Source organism: Pteropus alecto, unplaced genomic scaffold (assembly GCF_000325575.1).
Source record: "Pteropus alecto unplaced genomic scaffold, ASM32557v1 scaffold3, whole genome shotgun sequence".
Lineage (NCBI taxonomy): Eukaryota > Metazoa > Chordata > Mammalia > Chiroptera > Pteropodidae > Pteropus > Pteropus alecto.
Window position 1 is genome coordinate 62,308,854 of NW_006442484.1, and position 12,155 is coordinate 62,321,008.

Genomic DNA, 12,155 nt, shown 5'->3' on the forward strand with positions numbered 1-12,155 from the left:
ACAATCAGAGAACAATAGGGAGTATGCCTGCAGCTAGTTTAATATCTTTAAATTCTTATGGATCACAATAAAATACCATGTAGCCCAGCATGCTTCATATTTCAAAGGTTGTGGGCTGTTAATATTGTACTTTTATTAAAATTCCTATTAATTTTTTGCTGTCAATCTGAATGTAAAATTACTTTATCACTCTTCTATGAAATAAAAAAGTGAAGAAAATATGAACTTATTGCCAACTAATTATCTATTCAAAAAGAGAAAAAGAAATTTAGAAAAAGTCAACTATATCATTGCCTAAGAAGAGCCGACTTATAAATATTTTAATATTGAAATTATACATCTATTCATGCAGTGATTTATTCAACAGGTATTTGGTATGGAGCTTCTCCTATGTGCCAAAAAATTGTGCCAAGCATTTGGCATAGAGCAGTGTGTAACGATTAAGTCCATGCCCTCACAAAGCATTCATTCTAGTGGTAGTGAAAGACAATAAACATAATAATTCAAGTATTCATAATGTGATAAAGGAAGAATTTTAAACTAACATCTGAAAAATGAATCAGAATTAAATTATGAAAACTGTTCTAAGAATAGAGCAAAGCCTATAAAAAGGCCCTAAGGTGAGAAATTGCTGGTGAGAAGTGCTCCAAGGAGACAGGAGGTTAGAGGCACCAGGGAACTGTGAGCAAAAGAGAACCAAGTATAAGTTGAGGCTGGAGTAAAGGCAGAGCCAGATCATCAGGCCTCTGTGAATCATCACAGGATACTGAGTTTATCCTAGAAGCACTGGAAAGCCACTGATGTGTCAAAAGGCTATCCCTGACTTCTAAGGGAAAGAAGACCATGAGGGCACAAAAATGTTGCTTGCAGTGAACCAGGCTAGAGATGGTGGGAACTTTGGTCTGAAGTGATATTGTTTCAGATGGAGACACACTGACAGATTCACAGTCTAGAAACAGTCCTTGGTTATAAATTGGATGAGGGTACAGGTGGCCGTGGGTGTGAAAAGTGCAAAGCTGACGCTTAGTTGACACATCTGGAAGGACTGGCATTGCCATTTACTAAGGTGGAAGCACTGGAGGGGCACAGACTTATGGTAGATGGTTTGGGTCACGTTAATTTTGAGAAGCCTGTAAGCCATTCAAGTGAAAACACTGAAATGGATATAAATTAATCTGGTGCTCAAAGGGGAGGTCTGGGCTAAAAACATCTACATGTATTTTTTATTAAATTTATTGGGGTGACTGGTTAATAAAATTATATAGGTTTCAAGTGTACAATCCAATAATACATCATCTGTATATTTTATTGTGTGTTCACTAATCCACTGTATCATTTTAATCTTACCTTTCACTTTTGATTAAATGTAATGCATGACCATTGGGGGTAAATGCATTAAAAAGTGCCAGAGAGGATTAAATTAACACATCACTTGTAGCCAAGAAGTGGGAAATAATATAATAAAATTTTTTGCAAACAATTATAAAGAAAGTTTGGAATTTTGCTTTCAATCTTAAATGTTTTAAAGCCACAAGTAGGAATACAGGTATCAATTTCAACATTAGGAATGAAAGCTTCAGTTTACAGGAGGATGTGGCTTCTAAGGAATTAGAGAAAAAAATTTTATCACATTATATTTCCTACCTTTCTTCCCTTAGCTCACAATAAAGGCCTTATCAAGAATGTCAGGGTTGTGCTTGCTTTGGCAGAACATATACTAAAAATGGAACACTACAGAGATTAGCATGGCCCCTGTATAAGGATGACATGCAAATTTGCAAAATGTTCCATATTTTTAAGTTGTGAAAAGGGTAGATCCTGAGAGTTCTCATTACAAAGAGATTTTTTTTTCCTTTTCTTTCTATTGTATCTATATTTATTGTGGTAATCATTTCACAATATATGTAAATCAAACTAAATCAAACTATCATGCTGTATACTTAAACATATACAGTGATGTATGTCAATTATTTTTCAATAAAACTGGAGAAAAAAAGAATGTCAGGGTATCTAAACTTTCCCAATGAGATATGAGCGTCTTTCAGCTCCATAGACCTTGGTCATTTGTGTCTCCATCCACACACCTGTCTCTATCCCTGATCTCAGTTCACTTGGTCACACCATCTTTTGTAATATATATGAGCACTTTTACCCTAAAATCAAGAGCAAAAGAAAGTCATTTTTCTAAGACCAAATTTCTGAAAGCAGCATCCAGTCTTGTTGCCCAGGAAATAAAGAAGTGTCTGATGAAAAAAAAAAAAATCCTTCAGAGGAGGATGCAACCACTCTTTAATGCTTTTCTCTAAAATCTTCAATAACAACAACAGAAAGACATGTGAGCAATCTGTTTCCTTTGAGAGTCCACTCACTGCTGAGCTTGGAGGGGTGCTTGCAGCACTTAGTAACAGATATCACCTAGACATTTTTAACTCCCTCTGCCACCCCCAATCCCACCTGCAAACTGGAAATTGAAGAAAGAGGCATCTCAAAAACATGAAATCCTCTTTTGCCTGGTGGGATATCTTTATTCCTGAGTAATTTCTCCAAATAACACCCTTGAGTCTCTGAAAATGTAAAAATTGCCTGTAGAGTCAAGGCAAATGAGGGCTAAATCCATTCATTATTTACCTCTAGACTCTCATTCACCTCAAGCTGTAGGAAGCATCACAAACACAGGATTGATGAAAAGTATATAAACATATTATTTAGATACTCAAGTTGTCACAGGGAGCGTTTTTTGTTCTTGATTTTAATGTAAGCAGAGCTGAGTAGTGGAAATATTTAGGTAAAAATAAAGATTTTTCTTTCTGGAAGATAATATTTCTCATTCTAAATGATTTTATTCTTTTCCTTTGAATTCCATGGCAACTTCTGATTATCTGTTCATATTTGATTCATTCTTAGATCCTTTCCTATATCTCTATTACCCATCAAGGAGTAAGCATAATTAATAAGGAATCTATGACCCTGATCTCTGATATGGATTGTTTGAATCTCTCAGCATAGTTTAGATTGTAGTTTGGTAGCAAAGTCCAAACTTTCAATGGCTAAATAAACTGAACAGTGTGCTCAACACTCAAGGACCTTGGTGGATACATCAGCCATCATCTCAAATGTGGCCAGTCACCATGCCCAAGGGCAAGTGCTGAAGGGTCTCACAAGGACAATTCAATGCTCTTGCCTAGAAGTGGCATTCTCCAGTTACTTCTGGCTAGAGCTAAACATATGGTCCCACCAAAAAGAGGGTCAGAAAGTACCATTCTAACATGTTTCTGATGACAGAGCTAGAAATAGTTGAGGAATAGCAATAAGGACCACCCCAATCCTCTAAAAAAACTATGCTTTTTTTCAAAAATGTTATAGGTAAAATAGAGAAATCTAACTGGATAGCAAAGTAAGAACATGCATTTTTCATTATTAATGAGTCTGCTTATAAAAGGTAATGTTCCACCAGCTGCATGCATCGTTTCTTTGTAAATAACAACAACATGGGATCTATTACTTTCTTATCTCCAAATGTATATACTTTATGACTTCTGTGACTTATACCTCACCTTTTTCCAAAAAAGATTTTGAAGTAGCTTACAAATAAAACAAAACAGAATAAGGAGAAAGGGAAAAATTCAATGAGTTTACTGATTAACTGATGATTTATAATGATTTAGCTGTATTTGTCAGTATCCCACATCTTTAAGGTCATCCAGGTTATGAATAAAGCAAATAAGATTTCTCTCCCAAATGTAACATTTGTATAAACCACAGCTCACAAACAAATATAAAGTCCTGATGTAGCCTTCAACTGTTTACTTCACACAGTGATGTTTTTTAACTTGAATCTGAATGTCTTTAGGTCTAGAATTCAGTCTCCAGTTCAGCCATAACTTCTAACCACTTCCTACCATGATCCAATTTATGTCCTTCATATACCCCTGTAAGAATTCGAGATCCTTGGTATAAAATACAGTGTCTCCATAAAATAAAATGTTTTATAAATTCAGTGTCTGGTCTCTCTGTACCAGCTGCTTTGAGGAAATAAAAAACAGACAATATCTATCAATAACTATACTGATGTTTCTCAAACAGCAAAGTCTGTTGGGAAAGATAATACAAAACATTTGAGAACATATAGTACTAAAATAGCAATAATTGTTCTATATATTTTACAGCTCTTTATACTTTAGCAAGCTATTTCACATTTACCACTACTGTGGGTTCCTTCAGGAATCCCATAAAACAGTCAAAAATAAGGATTATAGTTCCCATTTTTCAGATAAAAACACTGAGACCTAATAAGGCAAGTTGGTAAGTTCTCTTACCTCAGTTCACGAGACTAATCGCAGATGTAGCTCCACGTAGGGCTCTCAGCACCACATACAGTAGGCATTTCATAAAAATTCTGTGAATTAACAACAACAACAAAAAAGAATCTCTGGTCAACATAAATACTGATTCACAAACATGAACAGAAGAAAGAGAAGAAGAGTGATCAGAATTCACAAGTCACACTGTATCATAACTGATATTTGGGAATATGAGGAAACTAGATGCTATTTATGACCCCAAGACACTTGTGAAATGTAGGACAGATGAAAAACGTAAATTTATATGTAAATATAATAATACCAAATTTCATGAAAAGGATCAGTGATTTTACTTTTACTGTTTAAAAATAAACAACAAAAATCAATTGACTTATTTAGTAGAAAGTGGGCTTTAAATATAAAGTTATAATATTTACAGTATTTACAATATTTATTGTAATATTATCTATAATGGCAAAATATTGGAAATTGCCCTAATACCTATCAATAGAAGCTAGTTGAACAAACTCTAGTACATCATCACAATGGAATATTACGCAGCTTCATAGGAACAATAAAGAGAACCATAATAAAGAGAACTAATACTGATGATCCTTAGGATGTTTTGTAAAATGAAAAAAATCAAGATATAGAAATATACATGTAAATAGACACACATAAACATATATACACATATAGATTTGTATTAAATATACATATATTAAAACATACGTAAAATGTGTATGTATAATTATAATATATGCACGTGTATGTGTGTGTGTGTGTGTGTGTATATATATTGTATATGTATATTGATGGTATCCCATCAATATATATATATACACATACACACACACATACACATTTATTGATGGGATCAATAAAAAGATATATATGCACACGTTTAATTACATTTGCAAAAAAATAAAGAAGAAACACTGTCAAGATAAACCAAAACCTAATAAAAATTATAACTTTTAGAGTGCAAGCTGTAACGGGTTTTGACAAAATGTGAGTCTTTTATGAATATATTTTGTTACAGAGTTTTGACTTTGGAATGAAAAAAATGATTTATATATTCAAAAAAATTAATTAAAAAGCAATCTTCAAAAATCAAAAACAATTTGATATGAATGAACCTAATTGTATATCTAATTTGTGCCATATGCACAAAGAGAAAAAGACTCATTTCAAGTAATCTTAGAACAAAGAACAAGGCTTTGACTGAACACCCTTTGTAGTTTATTTTCCAAGAGCAAATAGAGCAACATGGTATATTGTCATCACAGTCACAGAAAATCCATTTCTTTTAGGAAAGTGATTTAGTCTTGGCAACGATGGAACAGGTAGAGAAGGAAGTAGCTGAGCTTAGGGAATAAGGACACTTGGTAGCATTATGTTTCCCAGTGGAAAAGCTTGAGATAATGAAAACTCCATGACCGATTAAATTTAGGCATTTCTCTCAACAAGGCTGTGTAAGAATCACTATATGCATCTATCAGTGAGGTAACTAGCACTCATTTCTTTGATCCATTTGGAATACCACTTACAATGAGACTATTTTATAAATAGATTAAGGAGGTTACAGAAACTGGATTTAAGTCACAATTTTCATAAGCCTGGGAGTGACTGGAATATTATCTGTTAGATATTATTAACCCCTTCATCTTTACTGAACAGGAGGAAATGAATTACAGGGCAAGCTGAAAGGAAATTAGATCAGACTAAAGAACGTCTCTGAAACATAAGGACTAAACACTGGAATAGGGAGATTAGAGAACTTCTTTCCAAAACAATAGACTCTCTATTCATTTACTTGGATTTGAAGCCACAGTGAAACCCATCAATATATGCTGGAATATAAAATTTCTTACAATAAAATTTCCACAGTGGGGTTGGGAGAGATGTTAGCATTTACAAAATATAAACTAATATAGTGTTCTGAGCCAAAAGTACTCTGTAATTCTCAAGTTACTTTACTCAAATTTTGTGACAGTTTTATCTCATTTAAAAAAATAAAAAACTTGGTCTTAGCAAAATATATCACTAACTTGTGAATAGGATTTAATATACTATTGGAAAATTACAGAATTTAAAAAAGGTGAAATGTTTGATTGTCTTAAAATTGAAAATAAACACTATAGACTAGTAAAACCTGAATATATTTTAATTAGCAGTTTAAAATTTGCTTAAATACATTATCTCACATTTTAAGGAAACGAGAATACACAATGGACGGATAATATGTAATAATGAATGGGTATTCCATGAGAGAATTAGACAGTCTAGCGTAATTTTCTCTTGCCTCCTCTAGTGGTTTTTTTGTGTGTGAAATATTCAAGACTGGGGAAACAGGGAGAACTGATAAAATTTAACTATTTAAGGAAAAATAATGAAGATAAGATTCAAAGGAATTCCTTTATTTACAAAGATAACCAGGAATACGTGTTCAACATATTGATGTAAGAGGTAAAGCAAAGGAAAAAGAGTCATGTCAAGAAACTGAATGAATCCTAGGAAAGAAATATTGCCAAGAGCTCAATTTTTATTTTTAATATGGCCTCATTATTGTAGACAAGCTATTAAGTAGCTAAAAGTACTAGGAATTTTTATACATACTTATTTAATTTATTGAATTACTCTAGTCTACCTAAAGAGAGATGTTCTTTTTTCATTTTGTCCTTTATGTTTGAAAAGCCTTTAAAAAAGTATTCAGCTTTTTTTTTGTTTTTTTTTTAGCCATCACAAGATTGCTAATAAGCAAATATCGGGACGTTGCATTTCATTCTAGATAAACCTCGAAGTGATACAGGGTTTCGAAGGCTGCTATCTAGCCTAAAAAAATCAAATTTGGGATATTTTAGAAAGAATGGTTTTGCCATTTTCTGTTCATTAAAATTGTATTATTCCTATAACAGGATCAAAAGGTAGCACTGTCATTACACTCTGATTTGTTTACTAAGTTTTCTTTAGAAAACATAAAGTTATAGAAACCAATATTAAATCATAACCTATTGGGTTTGTTAGAATTTTAGGTACATGTTTAATCTAAATTCTAGTTAATCTGACCTTTGATAGTTTTTCATTGGATTAATCTCCCTAAATTTTTGCCTCTTTTACCTGTGTAATCTCTATCCAAGGATTCTACGTGATACTAAATGGCTACAGATATGTTTTCCTGAATGAAATAGTCTTTCTGCCAGTTTATCTAAATGCCTGCTGTGAAATAATTATGAAACTAATCCTTCCAATGTAATGTTCAAGTCACAAAGAGTTTAATAGCTACAACAGAGATAAGTCAAAATAGGCATTATAAAATTTACTTGATAAAGTATCATAAAGTTACACAAGGAAAGAGACAAAATAAATTCCCCTAATGTACCGCAAATATCAACCACCACACACTACCTACAAGCCATATGTTTTTTCCATCTGTTCTGTTACCGTCAACTAAATTTATAGTATTTGGGCTATCAGAAGGATTGTCAAACATGAGCTGGGCATGATTTTAAAACCTAGGTGTTACTGTTAGTTGTGTTTTTTTTCTTTTATTTCTATTTTTTTTAAAGACGCTACCCACCTGTCTGCCCATCCCACCATTGATGATATTTCTTCGGTTCAGACTAAGATTCCCTCCAAAATGTCTGAGGAATGTAAATTAGTCTTCGGGAAGCTTAGAATAGGCCTGGAGCCACTGCTTTCAATACTTTGAATGATGGCTACTGGGGAGAGAAGCTGGAATTTCTGAAGATAAATATGATCTTCTAAGTGAAGAAGTACTAGATTTGTGGCCTTTGATTGAGGGATGATGGCGTGTGGTAGGCAAAATTCTAAGACGACCCCCCGCCCCATGACTTAAACCTCTGTATAAGCATCTCCCCTTGAGTGGGAGAGGATCCGGCTGATTTCTTCCAGCCAATAGAATATGGCCAAGGTAATAAAACAGTCACGTCCTTGGATCAGGCTACATTATATGGCAAAGGGGATGGATAGTCACTCCTGTGATTACATTACCTTATATAAGACTCCAGTTTAGTGACTGAAGTGGGAGATTATTCTGCTGGCTTTAAAGAGGTAAACGGACATGTTGTAAGGAGACCTATGAGTAGGAAGTAGCAAGGAACTACCAGGGCATCCAGGAGCTGACAGCAGCTCCCAGACAGCAAGGCAGCAGGGACTACAGTCCTACAACCACATGAAACTGAATTCTGCCAACACTACATGAGTTTGGAAGGGAACCCCAAGCTTCTGAAAAGATCATAGTCTGGCTGATACCTTGATTGCAGCCTGTGAAGTTCTGAGCAGAAGACTCTGAGCAGTAACCTCTGAGAGATAATAGTGTGTATTATTTTAAATAGCTAAAGCTACGGTAACTTTTATAAAGCAATAGAAATGAATATACCGCATGTAAAAAGAATTTCAACAGCTTCTAAAATGTAAGTAAGTAAAGCCAAGCAATGCGACTTTCATGTTCTTCTTTCTCTAATGGGCTTTGAGAAAGAAGTCTTTAAGTATAAACAGAAATCCTCAGATGTATTTCTTTCTCTCCAGTATCTGGCCTTCGATACCAAAAGAATATCGTGTATAGCTTTGAATTTTTCAAAATATTAAAAAGGCAAGTAGCTTTATTATGAGATAAACACTCTTGCTTCTTTTAAGACATGTTTAAATAATTTTTCCATGAAAATCACTTCGAATCAATCAAAATTTTATTTTTAAAGCTGTTAACGAAAATGTTAAAATGGGTTCAGAGAAGTTAGATGTAATGTTTGTGAAATAGTTTGTGACATATATATGTGTCTTAAGAGCAAAACCACAGGTAGGTGACAAATACCATAAAACATACAGTATTTTGGTCAATATTTCCAGGAACCAGTAGCACATATCCTTCAATGAACCTGGCACCAGAGATCATTATTTTTAAGACACACTATCTATGAAGAGCCTGGTATTCAAAAGTTACTCCTAATAAGAATTCAATGAATAGGAAAAAGTATAAAATTCTCAAATTATGATGAGGAGATCCAAAAATACTTATGTTCCATGGTAGATTAGATTATGGTTTAGTGAACACTCACTCCCTACCCCTATTAAGCAAATTATTTCCCTCACCCTATTGATACTAGGTTTAGCCACATGACCTGCTTTGGACAAGGGAATATGGGAAGCCATGACAGTGTTTCAGCCCTTACGAGGCCTGGATGCTCTCAGCTTCCTTTCAGCCTCCACTTTGAGAAAAACTTGCCCCAGGTATCAACTGTTCCCAGGTTCCCAAATTGGATATGTGGACCTCAGCTATGCCAGCTGTCTCACTGACCCAAGCCCAAAACCAAGCTGGCTGACTCACGAGTATGAGTATACTTACTCTTGTATGCCACTAGCATCCTATGGTTATTTGTTACACACATTACTATCACTTTGGATTTATAAAATGCCATTTGGTACAAGTTTTTTCAGCAAGTCTGTTAGATTAGTTAAATGTCCCAAATACCCCAAGATATCATGTACTATAAGATCAAAGACTAAAAAATGTATGATAATCACATACATATACACACTCCATACTTCTTATTAGTAATCTTAAGGGATAATTTAATTCAAGTTCTGAAGTTGCTACTTGTCTATAATGTAAAACCATCTATTATCAGTTTGATTAGTTGTCATGGTGTAATTAATGTCTTTTATGCATTCAATGGCATACAATTGTGTGATACTGGTCCTAGAAGTATTTCAAGGCACATATTTGCACCTGCATATGAAAGCCATCCTAGTTTAGTAGCATACTTTGAATTAGTCTGTTTACTCCTTTTCCCAATTGAATGTTATACGTGTATGTGTTCTGAGAAAAGAGTTTATGCATGAATCTGAATCCAGGGCATATTAAAAATGTAACTACCCTAGAGCATTTTACCTTAAATGTATTTCATTTTTTACATATGCCATAATTCCAACAACTTCATGTGGTGCATTTAAGTAGTAACTTTCTTTTGAACTTTAAAGTGAATAAAATTTCTTTATAAAATATTTTCCACAAGAATATTAAGTTTAAGACATGACAATTTAGCAATGTATTGTCAAATGATATTATTATTGTGAATTTCTTAACTTATTAATGGTGAAGGAGAGGTACTAACTAAACTCCTCTGGGTGATTTGATAGTCACTTTATGTTTTCTTTAGAGCCCAGTATAAGATGTATCAGATTTTTTAGTGTTTGATCTTATAGTACACGATATCACATACATATACACATAATCATATAAATGTATATGTGTTTATAAGCATATATATGTACATATGTATATATGTGCATATGTGTGTATATACATATACACGTGTGTATGTGTATATGCCTGTGAACCAAGCCTAAAATAATCCTGGGTAAGAAATACATTTAACACTTCCTTTTATTTCATTTGTCAAGGTGAAGAAGATGAGATAGAAAAGCTAAAGATATGATGAGCTGTACATAGAGGCAATGCAAATTCCATAGACCAGATAAAGTTCTCCCCAATCTTTTAGCTTTTATCAACTATTTTCAAAAATATAATTTTTAAATAAACATTTTTAAAATGTTAAAAATCATAAGTATTAAATAAATCAAGAATTTTACTTTCTCATTCTGTGGTAAATTATAATTTGAGCAAAACCTACTTAGAGAATTATTTTGTGAGAATAAATATTAAAGTCTAAGGGTCTCTTTTGTGGGTAAATTTACATAATTAGTCTTTCCCTGAACCTCTAAGCCACTCCTACTAACATCTACGAAGTTAAATATAGTGACTACATTAGAGACGGCGTAGGACCCAGTATTATGGTAGATTTTTTTTCCTGAGGGATGTCATATCTATAACTAGTTCTACTTCTTCATTTGTTTACAGAATACAATATCCCATGATGTATTAATATCCAGATTTTTTTCAAATCATGGGTTCATCTATATATACACACCTATGCATACAACATACACATATATACATACACACACACAGTGAAAGGTTAGCAAATGTGATAGTGTCGGCATAAATTGTGTGCACAGTAAGCTCGTGTGTCCTACTCATCTCCTTAAAGAAATCAATGATTTTATGCCTCCAGTTGTTCCTTAGTTCTTCAACTGTTCAATTTCTTTCATTATAGTTCTCTCAGAAGGGAACATTTCTTTGCCGAACGAGATGTTTGGAGTATGATAACCTAGCACGCGGGAGTGATTTCTGCCTGTTGTTTTAAAATTATAACCACAGTTATTTTACACTGCATTTCTTCATTGGAATATCCCCTTTCCTTTCTCCTCTCAACATACTAGAGGTGATATGTATGTGTACATGTATGTATCCGTGTGCATGTGATTCCCTTATACGTGCAGATGTGTGTGTGTGTGTGTGTGTGGAAGTGTGTGTGTGTGTGTGTGTGTGTGTCTTGAAAAGAATTCTTAAATCTCCCTTACTGGTATAAACCACTGATACGCTTGGTTTGGTTAAATTACCCCTGCCAGGTTTATTATCTCTCTTTTTCCCTGCTGTTAGCATGTGTAATTGTATGGTTTTAAGAACTTGAATGACTCACCATAAAGCAAGCTGAAAAAATAAGGGACAGATGTGTTTCTATGTATTTTTTGAGGGTTGCTAGGATGGGAACCCTTTCAGTTTATTTCGGAATCTAATCTCAGAGGTAGCTTTTTCCTTCTTAGCTTACCTCTCCTCCCCAATCCTCAACCCTCAACCACCAGAAGAATGGAATGCTCACACTGTAAATGCCACCCACCAACTTGAATGAGGGAGCAAACAATAATACAATGGCCACCCATCAACAAGAGAAATGATTATTGCGTTCTCCTGCAGTAAGGTTAAATGACGGG

The 12,155-nt window shown here is 33.9% G+C and overlaps 1 non-coding gene across 1 annotated transcript; it reads left to right on the plus strand.

The window, feature by feature from the left end:
* Window positions 1-1,693: 1,693 nt before the first annotated feature.
* LOC112470423 lies at window positions 1,694-1,797 on the plus strand. The gene has a single exon (XR_003042994.1). It is a non-coding gene; the product is annotated as a U6 spliceosomal RNA (small nuclear RNA).
* The last annotated feature ends 10,358 nt before the right edge of the window (window positions 1,798-12,155 follow it).